Source organism: Dasypus novemcinctus, chromosome 4, assembly GCF_030445035.2.
Source record: "Dasypus novemcinctus isolate mDasNov1 chromosome 4, mDasNov1.1.hap2, whole genome shotgun sequence".
NCBI lineage: Eukaryota > Metazoa > Chordata > Mammalia > Cingulata > Dasypodidae > Dasypus > Dasypus novemcinctus.
In genome coordinates this window covers 148494584-148517431 of record NC_080676.1, presented here as the reverse complement: position 1 = coordinate 148517431, position 22848 = coordinate 148494584, and the positions used below count along the sequence as shown (strand labels likewise).

The window sequence follows — 22848 nt, the reverse complement described above, 5'->3', positions numbered from 1 at the left end:
TCTTCCCCATTAGTGTATCCCACCCCAGGGAGCCAGATTAGGTCAATCCAGAAAAGTCAGGGTTGACTTTGGGTGGTCCAGCCAACAGAAACTTGACTGAGTTTGTGCACCTCATACCAACAGTTCTGCTATGGTCTCACTCTCTCTTTTGTCTGCCAGGAGCCCTTTTCTGTGCAGCAGGTTGCATGTCTCAGCAACTTGTGTTTCACCAGGTGAACTTGGTGTCTGTGCCTGGATATGTGTGGTATTCTAACTTGCTGCTGTGAGTGTCTTTATAGTCTGCATCTGCAATGAAGGGACCTGGGCCATGCTGCCTATACATGACTCCCAAGCTGTACACAGCTGAATAAGGGGGAAGAGTACATACTGGAGGATCTGGGTCAGAAATTTCCTAACTATTCTTGGAGATTTTTTTATTTTTCTTCAATTCAGCATTTGTGGGGTCCTTTTCCAATCTCTATCATCCTCCAGAGTTCAAGTGGGATTTTTCCTTTTATTAGCTGCTTATGAGGGGAGTTTTTTCCAGAGGATGTCTTATATCACCATGTTGATGATGTCATTTTTATCACTGATTCTTACTTCAGCCCATATTTACTATTTATATAACTATATATTCAGTGTATGTGTGAATGGGAGGCTAGAGAAAATGAATATTGGATGCTAGCATCAGAAACTGTCTCTCACTTTTATATATGTGAATCATCTGGGAAATTTGTTAAAATGCACACTCTGATTTTCTCTTAGATTTGGCATGGCTCCTGACTTTCTCCTGAGGTCTGGAGTTTCTAAGAAATTCTCAGGTGATGCTGATTTCCCTTGTCTACAGACCACACTTTGATCAGTGAGGTTTTTGTTAAGCCTTTATGAATTTGTATGCACCCACTCCTATCAATTCCTGTCTATATTTGCCAGAACTGCCATGACTGACAAATACCCCGCAAGGAATTGAGTTTTTATTGGCTCTTAGAAGCCAGAAATCCCAAATCAAGGCATTATTAAAACCATACTTTATCTCAGAGTCTGTAGACTTCTGGTGAGGGTTTGCTACAATCCTTGGGGTTACTTGTCTTCCATTTCTGCCTCCATCACATGGTAATGTCCTCGTTTTCCTCCTGTATCTTTCTCTTACTTCTGGCATCTCTTTATAAGGCCTCCAGGAATACATATGGAGGCCCATCTTTTTTCAGTTTGGCCACACCTAAATAGGATCTTCCAAGATCCCATTCACAAATGAGTCTACACCTTAAATGATAATGCATCTCCAGAGGATCCTCTTTGTAAATGGATTCACACCCACAAGAACAAGGATTAAGATTAATAACATACTTTTTGTTTTTAGGGTGCTAATGCAAAGTACCAGAAAAGGGATGGCTGTTATAAAGGGAATTTATTTGGGGTAAAAGTTTACCATTCCAAGGGCAGGATAAGTCTAAACCAAGGCACCATCAGAGATGCTTTCTTAAAAAGTCAGCTATTGCTGATTCTTGCTTGTTGCCACATTGTAAAGTAAAATGGCCACTGACCCCAGCCTAAGTCTCTCCTTTCCCTCTGGGCCAACTGTCTCCTCTTGAGCTGCTCCAAGAACCCAACCTTTTGGGGGCTTTATGTTTAAACAATCCTCTCTCACACATTGCAGAATCAAATAGGCTGGTTCCCTTTTTCCTTCTGTCTGTCCTTGCAAGTCTATTTATGTCAGACCCAGCAAGTGAGTGGAGGTTCAACCTGAGTCACACCTCACTGATGGTAGTATGATAAAAAGCCCTAAAACAATCTTATCAAGTAATCTAATTAAAGACCCTTCAACTGAATTTAATACAATCAAAGGGTATCACACCCAGAGGAATAGATCAGTTTACAAACATAATCTTTCTCTTTTAGGGATTCATAAAATGTGATTCAACTACCAACTCCCTATCACCATTGTATTTTCTTTTTTTTCATTATATATTTTATTATTAATACATCTTAGAAAAATATGGTACACTTCATGAATTTGCTCATTATCCTTGCACAGGGGCCATGCTAATCTCTGTATCATTACAATTTTAGTGTATGTGCTGCCAAAGTCAGCACTGTATTTTCTTAATAGCACTGTTCCCTATCTGTATCATCACTTTATACCTTATTTATGTACAGGTTCATGGTCTGTCTCCCTATCAAGGTCTGTTAGTGATGAAGCCTTGTCTCTCTTATTCACTCCTATGTCACTAGTGTCTGCAACAGCAATGATGAGCCAGTAATACTAAGATGTTGGTTAAATTACAAAGGCATTGTATATGTGTGGTATAGGTTCCCAGCAGGGCATTGGTGGTTAATAGTGTGAAGTTGTAAGTTTGCACTCACTAGCTATGTGATTCTGGCAATGACTCCTTGCTTCCATGAAATGGGGGTGATAACATCATTAATAGCACTGTTTTGAGGATTAAATAAGTTAATACATGTGCAGTATTAGAAAGTTACATGACACATAATAAGAATAATATAAGAGTTACCTCTATGTTGCTCAAATATGGACACTCTCTAAACCAAACTCTGCATGTAAATGCATCACCTTCCCCCCAGCATGGGACATGACTCCCAGGGATGAGCCTCCCTGGCACCAAGGGATTACTACCAAGGACCAGCTGGTAATGCAACTAGAAAAGACCCTGAATAAAAGACGGAAATTGTAAAAACATATGAGTTTAGATGGCTAAGAGACATCAAAGTGAGTCAGAGGGGTCACACTAATGCACATCCCAGCAGGATCTCAGAGAGAGCCAAAGAAGATACAGCCCCAGGTAGGGGTTCTCCTGAGGGTTACAGAGACACCCAGGCCCTACAGTCATGACAGATGGCTCTGGAGTTTGGTGCCTTTCCAAGGGCCCTACTTTGGAATTTGTGCTCCTGAGTGTGTTAGAGTTGGACTCAGATGTGACCTCTCTATGCATGCTTCTTCTGTCACTTTTACTAAACCTGTGATTGGTGTCAGGGTTCATGTATGCTCAGGAGACTTGGATCTCTGTACAGTCTATGTGCCAGCTGGACCCTGACCCTGAGCAGAATTAGAATACCTACTCTCCAGTTCATTGTACTTGTCCAGGTCAGCTAACAAAGAGGTGAGGATGGTCAACCACCACACCTGTGAACTGAGAGTCTACAGCTGCAAGCAGGAGAATTCCATCCATCAGCCATGTGGGATCTAAGACACCTCTCGATTTAGAGGTGGAGTGGAAATCACCATCCCAGGATCCTCAGGATGAAGGAATGAAATATGGATTTGAGTGGACTTACTGGTATTCTAATGTAGAATTATTGTGACTCTAGCAATGGAAGAAACTGTATCATTGATATGGAAACAGTGGCCATGGGAGTTGCTGAGGGCAGGGAGAGGGAAAAAGGTGCGATATTGTGGCATTTTCAGGACTTGTAGTAGTCCTCAATGATATTGCAGGGACATATGCTGGAAATTATATATACTGCCATAGCCCACAGAATGGACTGGGAGAAAGTGTAAACTACAACATAAACTATAATCCATGCTGTGTAGCAGTACTCCAAAATGTACTCATCAAATGCAATGAATGTACCATACTAATGAAAGAAGTCATTGACGTGGGAGGAGTGGAGGGTGTGGGAAGTGGGGTATATGCAAACCTCTTATATTGTTTAATATAACATTTTGTGTGATCTATGTATCCTTAAAATAATAATAATAACAATTTTTTAAAAAAGAATAATATAAATGTGAGTTCATGAGCTACCATATTTTTAACACAAATAGATATTTTTTATTTAAACCTGGTAGCCTACGCAAGGCAGCAGGCATATCTTGTCTTCTACTTCTGTAAAATGGGATCAAGACTAGATTGGTGGTTTTCAAACTATTCTTCTCATATACACAGGAGGTCTGTGAAAATCCCAGAGGGCTATCTCTGAGGGGAAGGTGAACATACAGGTGGACAAAGCAGAAAAGTCAGGGATCTGTACCACCAACACCCAAAGTACATTCACCGTCACTTTTATTACATATTGACCTTTGAAGTAAGATTCCCAAAAAAGAAGCAATAAATAAATAAAATTGAGAGCCATCACAGGAAAGTGTAATCTCCAAAATGTCCTTCATCTCTTTAATCCTATCAGTTCCTAACAAGTGAGGTATTAAATAGCCCTGCTAATGGTCCACAGTGGTCTTCAAGTAAATCTTCAATACATATTACTGCTGTATATTAATAAAAAACTATACATTAATATATAGTAAGTGAATGGCTGAGTGTGGCTTAAAAAAAGCAGTTCCAGGAGGGTGGAGATCATGTCAACTGACTTCAGACAGGGTGAGAGGAGAGTAAATGGAAACATTAAGCAGCCTCTGCACTTTACAAGCAGGTAGCTCTGAAGAAAAGATGCAGCATCTGAGTGAAAAGGAACCCTCTTTAATGGATGCTGGACAGATGAGGGCATTCATATTTAGCCTTGTGTACTTAATTCATTTCAATATTTATTGTCTTATCCAATTAGCCGCCTCTGGTTTCCTTAAGACCAGTGATTCTTGACCCTGACTGCTTATTAGAATCTCTGGGGAGCTTTCAAATAATACCAATTCCTAGCCAGTGAGAATACAATCTCTGGGGCTAGATTCCAGGCTCCCCAGATGATTTATGGGCAGTCAGATTGGAAAACTACTTTAGACTTTTAAACTGGATTTCAAATCTGTGTTCATTTACTCCTTAAATCATTACTTACAGGGTTGCTGCTGTTTAAACAGGACATTTTAAGTCTTGTGGTCAAAGAATATTTAATGAACAAATTCCCAATGTATAAAATTAAATTGCAGGAAAAATGTAAATTAATACATGGGAATTTGTGTTAAAAATAATGTATATTCACCATGAGTGAGGCAAAAGAGTTGTAGATATATAAATATATTTAATATGAATGTTCCTGCTTATTAATTAAGATATTCAGGAGAGGAGGCAAGATGGTCGCTGAGTGAACTTGCCTTTGCGTGAACTTAACCAACAAGAAGAAACTAGAATAAGAAGAAAAAAGAGACAAAGAGAAGATATAACACCTATGCAAAAATAACAGCTAATTAACCTCCAAGAGCAGACAAAGAAGCTAAGGAACTGATTAAATCCGTCAAGATAAAGAGATGACCAGAAAGCAACAAAAATCTACAAACCAAACCAGTAATCAGGAAAACATGGCTGAATCCAATCAACAAACCAATAATCATGAAGGGGAGCAAAACTTGGCACAAGCAATGAAAGATCTCAGAACATTTATCACCGACAAATTTGATGAAGTAATGAAAGAGGTTAACAACATGAAGACATCACTTGGAGGGGAAATTGCAGACATATGCAAAAACATAACAGATATGATGGGAATGAACACCACAGTTCAAGAAATCAAAAATACACTTGCAGCAAATATCAGCAGACTAGAAGAGACAGAGCAGAGAATTAGTGATGTGGAAGACAGTACATCAGAAATCAAACAGATAGTAGAAGGGGTCAATAAGAAGATAGAAAAAATCTAATTAGGACTTAGGGACCTGAATGACAATGCAAAACGCTCAAACATACGTATTATAGGCATTCCAGAAGGCGAAGAGAAGGGAAAGGGGTCAGAAGGAGTGTTGCAGGAAATAATGGCTGAAAACTTCCCAAATCTACTGAAAGAGACAGATGTATGTATCCAAGAAGCACAGCACACTCCACTAGTCATAAACCCCAACAGGCCCACCCCAAGACATATACTTGTCAAATTATCCAATGCTCAAGACAAAGAGAAAATCCTAAAAGCAGCAAGAGAAAAGAAAACCTTCACATACAAGGGAAGCTCAATTAGATTAAGTGCTGATTTCTCATCTGAAACCATGGAGGCAAGAAGGCAGTGGTATGATATAGTCAAGGTACTAAAGGAAAAAAATTTCCAACCAAGAATACTCTATCCAGCTAAACTAGCATTCAAACATGATGGAGAGTTCAAAATATTCGCAGACAAACAGAAACTGAAAGAGTATACCAACAAGAAACCTCCCCTTCAAGAAATTCTAAAGGGAGTTCTGCAGGAAGAAAGGAAAAACCAGGAAAGGCAGAGTTGGAGGAGAGTATAAGACCAACAACAACAACCAAAAAGACAAAAAAAATATATACAAACCAAATATGACAAACACAAATCCAATCAAAATATGGCTAACACAAATAATTCCTTGATAGTAATAACACTGAATGTCAACGGATTAAACTCACCTATCAAAAGATTCAGACTGGGACATTGGATAAGGAAATATGACCCATCCGTATGCTGTCTACAAGAGACACATCTTAGACCCAGAGACGCATGGAGATTGAAAGTGAATGGCTGGAAAACAATCATACAAGCTAACAATAACCAAAAAAAGGCAGGAGTAGCTATATTAATATCAGACAAAATAGACTTTAAATGTGAAACAATTGTGAGAGACAAAGAAGGATACTACATTTTAGTGAAAGGGAAAATCTGTCAAGAAGATCGAACAATCATAAATATTTATGCCCCTAACAAGGGTGCCTCTAAACACGTCAAGCAAACGCTGGAAAAACTAAGTGAAACAATAGATACATCTACAATTATAGTGGGGGATTTTAATACACCACTATCAACTCTGGACAGAACATCTCAAAAGAGAATCACCAAAGAAACAAAACATCTGAATAGTATATTAGAGGAGCTGGATCTAATAGACATATATAGATCGCTACACCCAAACACAGCAGGATATACATTTTTCTCAAGCGCACATGGATCATTCTCCAAGATAAATCATATGCTAGGCCACAGAGAAAGGCTGAACAAATTCAGAAAGATTGAAATCATACAAAACATTATCTCTGACCACAGTGGAGTCAAGCTGGAGATTTGCAAGGGACAGAAGCCCAGATTTCACACCATGATTTGGAAATTAAACAGCACACTCTTAGAAAAACAGTGGGTCAAAGAGGAAATCTCAAAAGAAATCAATGACTATCTTCAAACAAATGATAATGATAACACAACATACCAAAATTTATGGGATGCAGCAAAAGCAGTACTGAGAGAGAAGTTTATAGCCATAAATTCATATATCAAAAAAGAAGAAAGAGCAAAAATTGAGGAACTAACTGCACATTTGAAGGAATTAGAAAAACAACAACAAAGTAACCCAACAGGAAGAAGAAGGAAGGAAATAACAAAGATAAGAGCAGAACTAAATGAAATAGAAAATAAGAAAGCACTTGAACAGATAAACAAGACCAAGAGCTGGTTTTTTGAGAAGATTAACAAAATTGACAAACCCTTAGCGACACTAACAAAGAAAAAAAGAGGGAAGATGCAAATACACAAAATAAGAAATGAGAAAGGCGATATCACCACTGACCCCACAGAAATAAAGACTATCATAAGAGGATATTTTGAAAAACTATATTCCAACAAAAATGACAATCTAGAGGAAATGGACAAATTCCTAGAAACACATAAGCAGCCCATATTGACAAAAGAAGAAATTGATGATCTTAACAAACCAATCACAAGCAGAGAGATAGAATCAGTTATTAAAAATCTCCCAACTAAGAAGAGCCCAGGGCCAGATGGCTTCACAGGTGAATTCTACAAAACATTCCTGAAAGAACTGACACCAGTCCTGCTGAAACTATTCCAAAAAATCGAAACAGAAAGAACATTACCCAACTCCTTCTATGATGCCAACATTACCCTAGTACCAAAGCCAAACAAAGACATCACAAGAAAGGAAAATTACAGACCAATTTCTCTAATGAACCTAGACGCAAAAATACTTAACAAAATACTTGCTAATCATATTCAACAACACATTAAACGAATTATACACCACGACCAAGTGGGATTCATCCCAGGTATGCAAGGATGGTTCAACATAAGAAAATCAATCAACGTAATACACCATATAAACAGATTGAAGGAAAAAAATCACATGATTATATCTATTGATGCAGAAAAAGCATTTGACAAAATACAGCACCCTTTCTTGATAAAAACACTCCAAAAGATTGGAATACAAGAAACTTTTTGAACATGATAAAGAGTATATATGAAAAACCTAAAGCCAATATTGTGTACAATGGAGAAATTCTAGACTCCTTCCCTCTAAACTCAGGAACAAGACAAGGATGCCCACTGTCTCCGCTCCTATTTAACATTGTCTTAGAAGTACTTGCTCGAGCACTGAGGCAAGAACCAGAAATAAAAGGCATTCAAATTGGAAAGGAAGAAGTCAAAATGTCATTATTTGCAGATGACATGATCCTATACATAGAAAACCCTGAGAGATCTACAACAAAGATTCTAGAACTCATAAATGAGTTTAGTAAAGTGGCAGGTTATAAGATCAATGCGCAAAAATCAGTAGCATTTCTGTACACCAATAATGAGCAAGATCAGGAGGAAATCAAGAAACAAATACCATTCACAATAGTAAATAAAAAAATCAAATACTTAGGAATAAATTTAACTAAAGAAGTAAAGAACTTATACACCGAGAACTATACAAGATTGTTCAAGGAAATCAAAGAAGACCTAAATAAATGGAAGACTATTCCTTGTTCATGGATAGGAAGACTGAACATTATTAAGATGTCTATCCTACCAAAACTGATATACACATTCAATGCAATCCCAATAAAAATCAACACAGCCTTCTTTAAGGAACTAGAAAAACTAACTATGAAATTTATTTGGAAAGGAAAGAGACCCCGAATAGCCAAAGACATACTGAAAAAGAAAAATGAAATTGGAGGAATCACACTACCTGACTTCAAAACATACTACAAAGCTACGGTGGTGAAAACAGCATGGTATTGGCATAAGGAGAGACACATAGACCAATGGAATCGAATTGAAAGCTCTGATATAGAACCTCACATATATAGCCACATAATATTTGATAAAGCCACCAAACCCTCTCAACTGGGAGAGAGTGGCCTATTCAACAAATGGTGTCTGGAGAACTGGATAGCCATATGTAGAAGAATGAAAGAGGATTACCATCTCACACCTTATACAAAGATCAACTCAAGATGGATCAAAGACCTAAATATAAGAGCCAAGACCATAAAGACCTTGGAAAGCAGTGTAGGGAAACATCTACAGGACCTTGTAATAGGAAATGGATTTATGAATATCTCACCAAAAGCACGAGCAGCAAAAGAACTAATAGATAAATGGGACTTCCTCAAAATTGAAGCCTTTTGCACCTCAAAGGAGTTTGTCAAGAAAGTAAAAAGGGAGCCCACACAGTGGGAGAAAATATTTGGCAACTATATATCTGATAAGAAACTTATAACTTGCATATATAAAGAACTCCTATATCTTGAAAATAAAAAGATAAACAACCCATTTAAAAAATGGGAAAAAGACTTAAACAGACACTTCTCCAAAGAAGAAATACAAATGGCAAAAAAGCACATGAAAAAATGTTCCAAATCTCTAGCTATCAGGGAAATGCAAATCAAAACCACAATGAGATACCATCTTACACCCATAAGATTGGCAGCTATGAAAAAAACAGAAGAATACAAGTGCTGGAGAGGATGTGAAGAAAGGGGAACACTCATCCACTGCTGGTGGGAATGCAGAAGGATCCAACCATTCTGGAGGACAGTATGGCAGTTTCTCAAAAAACTAGCCATAGATTTGCCATATGACCCAGCAATACCACTGCTGGGTATATACCCAGCAGAACTGAAAACAAGGACGCAAACCGATATATGTACACCAATGTTCATAGCAGCATTGTTCACTATCGCCAAAAGTTGGAATCAACCCAAATGCCCATCAACAGATGAGTGGATCAATAAAATGTGGTATATACACACAATGGAATACTACTCGGCTGTAAGAACAAACACACTACAAACACATGTGATAACATGGATGAATCTTGAGAACCTTATGTTGAGTGAAGCAACCCAGACATTAAAGGACAAATACTACATGACCTCAATGATTTGAAATAACCAAGCTGCCCTAGATAGCAAGAGACTGAACGATAGGCTTACAGGAAATCGGAGGGTGGAGGAAGGATGTGAGCCGATGTCTGCAGGGGTGGAATTTAAGATGAGATGGTGGTAAGTATGAACACAAAGAAGAGATAAAAGGGGGGCAGGGGTTGCCTTTGTTTGGGGCTTTGCGGGTTTGAGGGAGGCTGGGGATGGGTGGATGGGTAACATTCCCCAAAAGTGGGGGGAGGGAGGGGTAGCATATGAACACAGGAGAGGGTCAGGTGTTGGTGGAGAGTAAAATGCCGAGAAAATCATATCAAAATATAATAAAGAGGGTTACCTGTTTAGCATGCTCGGAGGGGAGGGTCTGATGCAGGACGGGCTCCTGGGGAATGTCTAAATGCTCATTCTGCCAGAGTGGGTGACACCATGGGGTAGAAACCCAAGTAGTGAGAGTGGGGGTGGACCCACATCCTGGGGAGGACTAATGCCATCAAATAGAGGGAACTGTATCCCTCGAAAGAAAGGGTGGCTCCCAGGGCATTGGGGCAGTTGAGCAAGTTAGACCCTGAACACTATTCCATCTATCTCTGGAAGGGGCTCCTCGGGAAACGGAGGTTGGCTGTCACTGTGGGCACCAAGGTGGAAGGGAAAATGGATGTTAAATGTGTGTAACCAAGGTAAATGGGGGGTAAGAGAGGAGTTTCATGAGAGTACACAAGGATGGATATAAAACATGTAATATTACACCATAACATATAGGAGATGACAGACTGATAATGTAAACCATAATGTAAAACATAGGATAACTAAGAATGTAAAAAACTGTGTATCCTAAAGTATGCAGCACAATGTAAGCACAGATGTCACCTTGTTTGAAAGCTATTGTCTCAGACTCTGAACATTACGTTAAGTAAATATGATGTGAATAGGGTGTAAGAGTATCGCTGTGGAAGGGAAAGGTTTTGTGGTGGATGTATGGGAGTGCTGTATACTATATATATGCATTGCTGTGGTCTAGGGCTCCTGTGAAGAGAAGCTCAATAATTAGGGGGGGGGAAAGATAGGATGTAGAATTTTTTTCCAAGTCAACACGTATTCTTTATCTAACCTTTAAACCCATCGCTATATGCCATTTCCTAGTAAGGGACCCTGACATTATATTGGGCTTCAAATTTCAGGGAGTTCTGGATCACAGAGTGGTTCAACAAAGGCAATGGAGGAATACTGGTATGGGATACCATTGACAGGGGATATATGGCTGACAGGGAGCTGTACAGAACATATGTCCAGGGTGCATGGCAATGTTTGGATATACTCATAGTGGCAACAATTAAAAACCACAGCAGGGGGGGTACTGGGTTCCTGGCCAGTGGTGCTCTGTTGTGGTCCCTAGGGGAGCAGCGACAGTCTCCCAGGTGCAGCAGCGGGGACCGGGAGGGAGTGAGGGTTCAACAGTGAGCCCCTGACGCTAATGACTATGCTTGTGAGCTGATAAGCCTAAAATAAGAACAAGGCCTAGAGCAGCATTGTGCCTGGGAATTTCCTCCTGTCGGCCTTCATGTTACTCAAATGTGGCCAGTCTCGAAGCCAAACTCAGCATGTAAATGCAATGCCTTCCCCCCAGCGTGGGACATGACACCCGGGGATGAGCCTCCCTGGCACCGAGGGACCACTATCAACTACCAACTGATGATGCAACTGGAAAATGACCTCATACGGAAGGTTCAACGCGGATCAGCGGAATATCCCTGTCTACATAAAATAACATGACTTTAAAATGCTGTTTGACCTAATGTAAGGGGGAAATGGAAAGGAGAAATGAGTTTATATGGCTATGAGTCTCTAAAAAAGAGTCTGGAGGCTGTCAGAAGGATTGCCCTTATGCACAACTGAGCAGAGTCTGAGAGACAGATAAAGCAGATACAACCCCCAGATATTGGTTCCTTCGAAGGCTAAAGAGACCCATGGGAGTTATGGTCATGGCCGATGGGGTTAACTACCAGGTCAGATGGCCCCTCTTTGGAACTGGTGTTTATGTGTGATGAATCTGGACTCAGATGGGATCTCTCTTCATAAGACTTTCATGCTAATGTGCTGGAGGTGCAGTTAGTGTCGGGGTTTAAGATATATTTAGGGGATTTGAATCTCTGGACTGACAATGTGATAGCCAGGTCCTGAGCCTCAACAGACTCCAGCACCTACAATCTGACTTATTGGGCTCACCACACTCAGCTAAGATGGAGTTGAAGAAGGACAACCACCACACCATGGAGCCTAGAGTGATTACAACTGAAAGTGGGAGGATTGCATCCAGCATCCATGTGGAATCTGAGCCTCCTCTTGACATAGAGGTGCAATGGACACAACCAATCCAATGTCCACATAGAAAAGGTGGCATTGGATTGAGAAAAGTGGACATGATGGCTGATGGGTATGGGGAAAGGCAGGAAGAGACGAGATGTGGAGGCGTCTTTGGGACTTGGAGCTGCCCTGGATGGTGCTTCAGGGGCAATCACCGGACATTGTAAATCCTCACAGGGCCCACTGGATGGAATGGGGGAGAGTATGGGCCATGATGTGGACCATTGACCATGAGGTGCAGAGGTGCCCAAAGATGTACTTGCCAAATGCAATGGATATGTCATGATGATGGGAAGGAGTGTTGCTGGGGGGGGGGGGGAGGTGAGGTGGGGGTGGTAGGGTTCAAAGGGACCTCATATATATATTTTTTTTAATGTAATATTATTACAAAATCAATAAATAAAAAAAATAAAAAATAAAAAAATAAACCTACTTGAAAAAAAAAAAAAAAGGTATTCAAATCCAAAACCTGACACCTAGAGGATGAATGGAAGAATATTTTCCTGCAGCCCCCTCATACTAAACTCTACTTGGACTTTTTGTTTGGAGGTACTGAAAACACAAGAGCACAACAGTGGTGTGTAGATGAAGTCTTTCTCATTGAACAACCCTGGTTTATATGCTGCTCTGCGCCCCCCCCCCCCACTCCCTAGGAAAAATTTCTGAACTTCTCTGTGCCTCCATTTCTCTATTTAGAAATGGAGATGATGTTGCTTATCACTTAGGGTTCTTTTGAGGATTAGACCTGATAATTAATATAAACATACCAGGAAAGCACCCAGCATATTATAATAACTAAATGCCCCTGATAACAACAATAAAGGCAGAAAATGTCCATTGATCATGTCCATTGACCAGGCTAGGTAATCTTTATGTAGCACCTCATTTAATTGTAATAACAACTTAGTCCCTCCTGCAAAGTAGGAAATGGAAAAGAGAATGGTACTATAAACTGAGAAAACCTTCTTTCAGCTTCTTGGCATAGCAAGGTCAGATGTTCACCTTACTGACTGGTGTGAAACTACATAAGACATCACACAATTAAAAAGTAAGCCCCATAGGCAGAAGGAGTGGTATGAGGAAATAGCAGTTGAAAATTTCCCAAGTCTTATGAGGGACATGGATGTATATGTCCAGGAAGCACAGCAGGGTCCAAACAGAATAAATCCTAACAGATCTACTTCGAGACAGGTACTAATCAGATAGTCAAATGCCAAAGATAAAAAGAGAGAATACTGAAAGCAAAAAGAGAAAAGAGACCTATCATATACAGTGGTTGCTTGATAATATTAACAGTTGATTTCTCTTCTGAAACCACGGATGTGAGAAGGCAATGGCATGACATAGTTAAGGTGCTCAAAAGAGATAAACTACTAGTCAAGAATTCTATAGCCAACAAAATTTTGCATCAAAAATGAGGGAGATATTAAAATATTCATAGATAAAAAGAATGAGATAATTCATCAAGAGTCCTGCCCTTCAAGAACTGGTAAAAGGAGTTCTGCCCGTTGAAAGGAAACAACAGTAGAGAGAGGCTTGGAGGGGAGTACAGAAAGGAAGATTATTAGTAAGAATAACTAAAAGGATAAAAAGAGAAACAAAAATAAGATATGACATATAAAAGCTTAAAGATAAAGTACTTGAAGTAGGTACGGCCTTTACAATAATAACATTGAATGTTAATGAATTAAAGTTCACAAGTAAGAGACACAGACTGGCAGAATGGATTTTAGAAGAATACAATCACTCCATATGCTGTCTACAAGAGAGTCACCTTAGTCTGAATATGTTACAAGTGAAAGGTTGAAAAGTGATTTTCCATACAAACAGAAAACAAAAATAAGCCCCCTATCTAAATAGCCACATGGGTATGAAACTGCCATTAGATATGAAGAGTTCTGTCACACTTTGTGACATAGAAGTTATGTTTTCTCACTTTCTTAGGTTTGGCTTTATAAATATAATATTAGAGAAGTTGTGACTTTTTTTTCAATTGGATTATTTGTAGTTTTATTGTTGAATTGTATGTAAATATTTTTCTCATTTTGTGGGTTTTCATTTTCTTTTTTTTTAATATTTTTAAAAAAATTTTTAAGAGAAACTTAGATTACACAAAATGTTACACAAAAATATAAGGGGTCCCCATATGCCTCCCTCCCCACACCTCCCACCTTTCTTCACACTAACAACTCCTTTCATTAGTGTTGTACATTCATTGCAATTGGTAAACACATTTGGAACATTGCCACTAAGCATGGATTATAGACTACATTGTAGTTTACACTCTTTCCCACTCAATTCTGTAGGTTATGGCAGGATATATAATAGCCTGTATCTGTCTTTGCAATGTTATTCAGGACAATTCCAAGATCCAAAAATGCCCCATATTACACCTCTTTTCTCTCTCCCTGCATTCAGCACCTCCAGTGGCCACTGCCTCCACATCAATGATAAAATTTCTTCCATTGCTAGAATCACAATAAGTCTATAGTAGAATACCAGTAAGTTCACTCTAGACCATATTTTATGCCCCAATCCTGAGAATTCTATGACGGTGATGCCCACTCCACCTCTAATTGAGAGGGACCTCAATCCTATAAGGTTGATGGATGGGAGTCTCTTGCTTGCAGTTGGAGATTCTCTTGGTTCCTTGATGTGGTGGTTGTCCATCCTCACCTCCTCGTTATTGTCCTGGGTGAGTCCAATGAACTGGAGACTAGGTTTGCAACTCTGCTGATGCTCAGGGCCGTGTTGGCACATGGACAGCCCAAAGATTCAAGTCTCTTGGATGTACACCTACCAACTCCAGCACCAACTATAGATTCAAATAGAAGAAACAGAAGAGGCATGTGGAGAGAAGTCATATCTGAGTCCAACTCTGTCATGCTCTAGGGCACAAAGTCCAAAGTAGGGCCCACTGGCGAAGCACCAAACTACAGAGTTATCTGCCATGACCATAGGTTCCAGTTATCTCCAGAGCAGGAGTCTCACTACTTTGGGTAGAATCTTCTTTGGCAGTCTATGAGATCCTGCTGAGACTTACATAAGCATTACTTCTGGGATGACCTCCCAACTCACTTTGAAGTCTCTTAGCCATATGAACTCTTCCATCTTTACCTTTTTTCCCCTTTTATTCAAGGTCTTTTTCCAGTTGTATCACCATCTGGTGCTTGATAGTAATCCCTTAGTGCCAGGGAGGCTTATCCCCAGGAGTCATGTCCCATACTGGGGGAAGGTAATGAATTTATTTGCTGGCTTTGGCTTAGAAAGAGGCCATATTTGAGCAACATGGAGGGTATCAGGAGGTAACTCTTAGGCACCCCACAGCACTTGGCTAAGTTGCAATTTCAAGAGCAAAGGCTCATAAGCATAATTGTCAATATCAATGGACCACCCTTCTTCACTAGTCATTGCCCTGCACTTGGGGGATTGTTGCTGTTCCATTAGAAAATGTGGCAGAGCTTCTCAGGATAGGAATTCAATATTTTTTTGGTTATTGTGTGAATCTCCACCCACTGTGACAATGCCCCATGAACATTTGAACACATTTATGTACCTTATATGTATGCCCAGGTGAACTTCCTCCCATGTATCCCCTATCACTGATACCTGAACCAATGATCCTCCCCTGCCACAGTTGTAACCTTACTGTGGTCCAAAACTTATTCAAAAATGAAGCCAATAATATCTCCAAATACAATTAATAGGAAAATGAAATAATAATGATAGATTTAAACATGAGAAAAATATATAATAATTTTGAAAAATAAAATAAAATTTTAAAATTGGAATATTAAAAAAATAATGAAAAATATTTTTAAAATTTTTTTGATATTTTGCCTTTCATCACTGTAATATCTATTGTCCTGTATGTACAGTGACATTTCTTCCAATTACAATAGCAACTGAAAGAATCAAATATCTTGGAATAAATTTAACTAAAGAGATAAATGACTTATAAACAGAAAACTACACAACACTGATAAGGAAGTCAAAGGAGACTTAAATAAATGGAAGAATATTTCCTGTTCATGGATGGGAAGATTAAACTTCATTAAGATGTCTATCCTACCCAAACTGATCTACAGATTTAATGCAATCCCAATAAAAATCAACATAGTATTCTTTACCTAATTGGAAAAACTAACTATGAAATTTATTTGGAAGGGAAAGAGGTCCCAAATAGCCAAAGACATATTGAAAAAGAAAAATGAAATTGGAGGAATTGCACTACCTGCCATTAAAGCATACTACAAAGCTACAGTGGCCCAAACTGCATGGTATTGATACAAGGATAGACATACTGACCAATGGTACCAAATTGAGAGTTCTGAAATAGATCCTCACATATACAGTCATCTGATATTCAACAAGGCCACTAACCCCACTCAACTGGGAGAGAATGACCTCTTCAACAAATGGTGTTTGGAGAACTGTAGATCCATATGCAAAAGAATGAGAGAGGAACACCATCTCACACCTTATACAAAAACCAACTCAAGATGGATCAAAGACCTAAATAGAAGAGCCAAGACAATAAAGACCTTGGAAGATAATTTGCCAAACATCTACAGGACCTTGTAAAAAGAAATGGCTCCATGAACCTTATACCCAAAGCATGAGAAATGGAAGAAAAAATAGATAAATGGGACCTCCTCAAAGTTAAAACCTTTTGCACCTCAAAGGAGTTTGTCAAGAAAGTGAAGAGACAGGATACCCAATGGGAGAAAATATTTGGTAAACATATATCAGATAAGAGCCTAATATCCTGCATATATAGAGAAATCCTATTTCTCAAAAATAAAAAGACAGCCAACCCATTTTAAAAATGGGCCAGTAATTTGAATAGACACTTCTTCAAAGAAGAAATATGAATGACTAAAAAGCACATTTAAAGATGCTCAACATCACTAACTATTAGGGAAATGCAAATCAAAGCTACAATTAGATATCATCCTATACCCATTAGACTGGTGGCCATTAAAAAGACAGAGGACTACAAGTGTTGGAAAGGATGTGGAGGAATGGGAACCCTCATCCACTGCTGGTGGGAATGTAGAATGGTCTATCCATTGTGGAAGACAGTTTGGTAGTGCCTCAAAAACCTAACTGTATGTCTGCCATATGGTCCAGCAATCCCACTGCTGGGTATATACCCAGAAGAATTGAAAGCAAGGACTGAAACAGATATATGTAAACCAATGTTCATTGGGGCATTATTCACTATTGCCAAAAGTTGTAATTAACCCAAATACCCATCAACAGATGAATGAATGAGCAAAATGTGGTAGACACATACAATGGAATATCACTTAGCTGTAAGAATACATTACTAACACATGGGATAACATGGAATAATCTTGAGGATCTTATGTTGAGTGAAGCAAACCAGGCATTGAAGGACAAATATTACATTACCTCATTGGTATGCATTATGCAAATTGAGCAGACTTACAGAGCTAGAGTCTGGAAGACAGGTTTACAAGAAATACAAAAGGAGAAGGTTATGAACCAATGTCCAAGGGACAAAATCTATGATAAGGTGGAAGTGAGTAGTTGTGCAGTGAAGGGATATGACAGGGGTGTGGTGATACTATTGGGTTGGGTGGTGCAAATTTGACAGGGATTAGGATAGGGAGGGTGGGTTGGAAGGTCCATGGAACTGGTGAAGGGTTAAGGGAGGGAGCAAGTGAATACTGGGGATCGGTGGGTATGTGATTGAAACTACAATGTTGAAAAAGTTCTTTTGACAATATGAAAAGGGAGGGTTATTGGTTTAGGGTATTGGATGGGGGAGGGGCTTTAAGGACAGGCACACCTGGAGCAGTCTTCTAGAGAATGTGCAAGTAATCATTTTGTCATAGTGTGTTGTATTAGTGGGTGGAGACCCACATAATGAACAGGAAGGCTTTGGACTCCCATCCTAGGGAGGCCCAATATGTTCTCAAACATAGGGGTGGGAGTCTCTCAACAGCATGGGCAGTTCCTAATAGGGGAGGACAGACCAGTGTGTTAAGCCCTCGGTGTTGTTGTAAGTATCTGTGAATCTTGTTCTTCAAGGAGTGAAGCCTGGTGGTCACCATGGGCCCTGAGGGGAGGAGGAGGGAGGAATAGAGTAGATAGAAGAGAGGGTATTTAGGGGGCAGCAATGGAAGTGGTCTGCATGATCTTGCAATGATGGATACAGGCCATGTTGAATTTCATTAAAAATTTATAAAAGTGTATGGTCTAGAGTATAGACCATATGTAAACCATTGACCATGGTTAGTGGCTATGTTTCAATATTTTCACAACAGTTGTATCAAATGTACCATCCATATGTATAAAAAGGTTATTGATATGGAAAAAGGGAAGAGGGGGAGGATATTGGGTATATAGGAGTCTCCTGTGTTCTGTATGTGACTTTACTATGACCTAAAACTACTTTCAAGACAAAGTGAAAAAAAGTAAAACACTAGAGAAGAAATATAAGTGACTTTTAAATTATTGATTTGAAATATGATCCAGAGCCAGGCCATCTGCCTCAAGGCAAGGGTAGGAACTGCTATTTGCTTATTCAGGAAACTGGTGTTACATTGAATATGGCTTCACAATCTGAAATCCTGTTTCCCATAGACAGAACAACAAAGTCAAAAAATATATAATACACTGTGATTTTCATTTAGTTAATGTTTTTCCTCAAATAATAAAAATGTAAATATTAAAGATTATACTCAAACATCTAATATTTATATTATAACTAGGTATGTTCATCTCAGTTACTAACCTCTAACCTTTCTGAATCACTGCTTAATCTATTCCTGGTTTTTCCTCTGACTGAAGTAACTTTAATTCATGTCTCATGTCCCAATTTGGAGATTGAGGTTTCCAGAGTTTATCTGACTTCTCAGCATTTTGGGTCCAAATGTCCTGCAAGTACTTTCATCCAGCTACTGCCTACAACTTATCATTTTTTAAAGTTTCTGTTATTCTTTCTACATTTTTCTCCCTCTCTCATCTCTATCATTTTCATACCCATAGAAAGAGAAATGTCATCACACTATCACGGTTGACCTAAGTGAAGCATGATCTTCCTCTAATTTGTGAGTTTCACTGTTTTCTTCTGCCTTAATCAGTGTTTTATATTTGAAAAATTTTAGTTTCCCCTGCCCAATTTCTGATCAGTATTTCAAATATTGTTTTTAGAAACCAACCTCTGACATGAACTGCTTTCTGTCATCAAGACTGACTTAAAATTCAGCCTACAATAGGCTCCTGACTCCTTAAAAATCTTTTATAATACCAGTGCATATTAAAATTTTTAAGATATGAGATACCTTCTCCATAATTATATTATTAAATTATAATACATAATTCCCATATTAAAAGTTATCTCTAAAATAATTTGCAATATTGTTATGGAAACTCAACATTTTAAAATCAATTATTATAAATCCTCCTAAGACATAAGCCAGATGTTGTACCTTCTACATTCGTTTCTAAATTGTGAGATGAATGCTTAGGGGATGAGACTAATACCTGAAACCTTATCACATGCAGGTACCAATCTGAATGTTTACATCTTTTAACTTATGTAATCATTACAACAATCTGTGAGATACTTACCATTATTATCTCCATTTTACTGAGTGAGAAAGTGAGGCGAAGTAACTTGCCAGAGGTCCCACAGCTAAACAGAGCCAAGAGCCAAGATCCAAATCTTGATCATATAACTACTTTGCAATACATCCTGAAGGCAAGAGCTGGAACTCATACTTGTTGATTCACTTACTTATTCATTTAACAAATATTCATTTTGCCCCTAGCCTGATGGAACAGCCAGATAATTTGAAGAGTATGGGACCAAGATAGGCACAGCAAATAGGAGTAATAAAAGAACACATAGCCCGTCTTGGGGGCATCAGAGAAGGTCTCATGGAAGAGAAGGGATGTCTAAGTTGGGTCCTAAGCAACTAGTTTATAACCAAGCAAAAAGAAGCTGTGGGGTGAGGATGAACTTTCCAGCTAGAAAGAATAACAGATGCAAAGAGCAAGAGGAGAGAAAGAGAGATGCAGAGCCACAGGGAAGGCCTTCATGTAACTCTCCAATCAGCAGTATGACCAGAACGTAGAATGGGAGGTCTGCATGCATGAGAGAAGTCAGAGCGTCAGGCAGGGGCCATAACATGTTGCCCCAGGAGTTTTGATGCCCTTGAAGGATGCTAAGTGTATCTGATAAGATTTTGTCTTTAGAAAAAGATTGCTCTGGCTTCTATGGGTTTAAAGAAGAAAGGTCAACAAGTCCAGAGTCAGGGAGCCTTGACAGGAAGCTCTTATAATTCAAGCAGGATATTATAATAGTTTAAATTAACTGTGGTGGGGATGCCAAGAAGTGGTGGATTACTACCTTATGATATAAAGTTATGGTGGATAAAAAATAAGATACACAGATTATTTGTGTACAATGAAATTATATATTGCAAGACATAGTAATAATGTACCATGGAGAGGTTGTAGAAAGAAAATATAGAAGACGCAGATGTTAAAAAGTAACTGGGTGGTGGACTTGGCCCAGTGGTTAGGGCATCCGTCTACCACATGGGAGGTCCGCGGTTGAAACCATGGACCTCCTTGACTGGTGTGGAGCTGGCCCACGCACAGTGCTGATGCTTGCAAGGAGTGCCGTGCCATGCAGCGGTGTCCCCCCGTGTAGGGGAGCCCCACGTGCAAAGAGTGCGCCCCGTAAGGAGAGCCGCCCAGTGCGAAAGAAAGCGTAGCCTGCCCAGGAATGGTGCCGCACACACAGAGAACTGACACAACAAGATGACGCAACAAAAAGAAACACAGATTCCCATGCCGCTGACAACAACAGAAGCGGACAAAGAAGAAGACACAGCAAATAGACACAGAGAACAGACAACCGGGGTAGGGGGTAGTGAGTGGGGGGTGGGGGGGGGGAACAGGAGAGAAATAAATAAATAAATAAATAATTTTTTAAAAAACTGTTCAGCAGGTAGTGTAGCTCAGTGGTTGAATACCTGCTTCACATGGATGAGGTCTCAGATTCAATCCTCTGTACCTCCTAAAAAAAAAAAGGAAGAAACTATTCAGATGCATCCAAGGAAAACAGCCAAAGACATACAAACTACAATTAGGGATGAAAGAGTAGAAAATAAATCAGGAAGAAATCCTCAAGAATTCATTACATTGTAGTTAACTGTAAATAATCATGTTTCAGAGGAGATCTCAAGGGATATGTTTTTCCTGCCAGGGATAAAGCTAAGGAAATCCTAAGAAACATGGGCAAGAAAAGATTACACAACATGCAACAATTGAAAAAGAGATGATTGATTCAAGGTGCGCAACAGGCAAAATCACGTAGGCATAGCCTCCAGGAATTGGAAGTAAAGGATATACACGTGTCAGGAGGCTGCGCCCAAATTCCAACTCCTCCTATTACATGAATTTTTTCCACCTTCCTTTGGCTCATTCCAGCAGAAATGAGGATTCCAGCAATCAGTCATGAGGGGAAGGTTTGCCCTGTGCTCTATCATCCATGTCGCTTCATGCCCCTTTTCTCCTAAATTTTTGAAACTATTTTACATGCTCACTAAATTATATTGATTTGGGGGGTTCAGTATCTGTGTTCACTTTTAAAATGAAGTAGAACTAGTTAAGTGTCCTCAAAATATAGCTAGCTCTTGGGATCTGTAAAATTTGGTTCAGTCTCACTTAAAATAGCTGAGTGTTAGTGAAATTATCAAGGCTGTAACAGGAAGAGAAGGGGAAGGACTACCGTTTACTGAACATCTTCCACACACTGGGCAGCGAGACAGATGTTCTTCAGTGTTATCTTACCGTTTTAATTATCAAAACCCACGAAGAAGGTGATATAGTCTCCGTTCTGCAGTAAAGAGGACTGCTTGGGAACTTCTCCCAAAGTAAGCAGGTCTTTAGCATCAAAGTTGGGACTGGAACATCGATCTGATTCCAAATTCTGTACTCTTTCCATTACATTGCATTGTAAGGTCCTTTAGCCTAAGGTCCTTGAAAAAAAAGCATGCTGTTTCTTTCCTTCCTACTTTATAAGGATATCATGAGGATTAAAGAGAAGATTAAAAGAAACTGATCCCAAGAAAAAGGACAAAACATGAAGCATTTAATGAGGGTCATTTCCTTTGGAAAATTCCAGGAATTCTGATTTTTGTCACAAGTTTGGGTAAGTTATTTTTAAAAACAGACTTTTTATCAAGAATATCCTTAACTACATGGCCTTGGGCAAAATATTCACTCTCTCAGACCATTAACTCTGAAAGATGTAGATAATAGAATTTGGTTATAAAGATAAATAAGGTAAAAGAGATAAAGAGCCTAGCATAGTGTCCAGCATATTGTACATGTTCATAAATTATAGTTATAAGTGGAATCAATATTTTTAAGCTAGGCAGGTGATTCCAATGAGCAGCCAAGCTTAAAATCCAATAGTCTCACAGGAAGCAGATGTGGCTCAAGCAGTTGAGCT

General features: G+C 39.1%; 1 non-coding gene across 1 annotated transcript; it reads right to left on the bottom strand.

Moving 5' to 3' along the window:
• Nucleotides 1–1969: 1969 nt before the first annotated feature.
• LOC111759059 (U6 spliceosomal RNA) lies at nt 1970–2073 on the bottom strand. The gene has a single exon (XR_002793153.1). It is a non-coding gene; the product is annotated as a U6 spliceosomal RNA (small nuclear RNA).
• Nucleotides 2074–22848: the final 20775 nt, after the last annotated feature.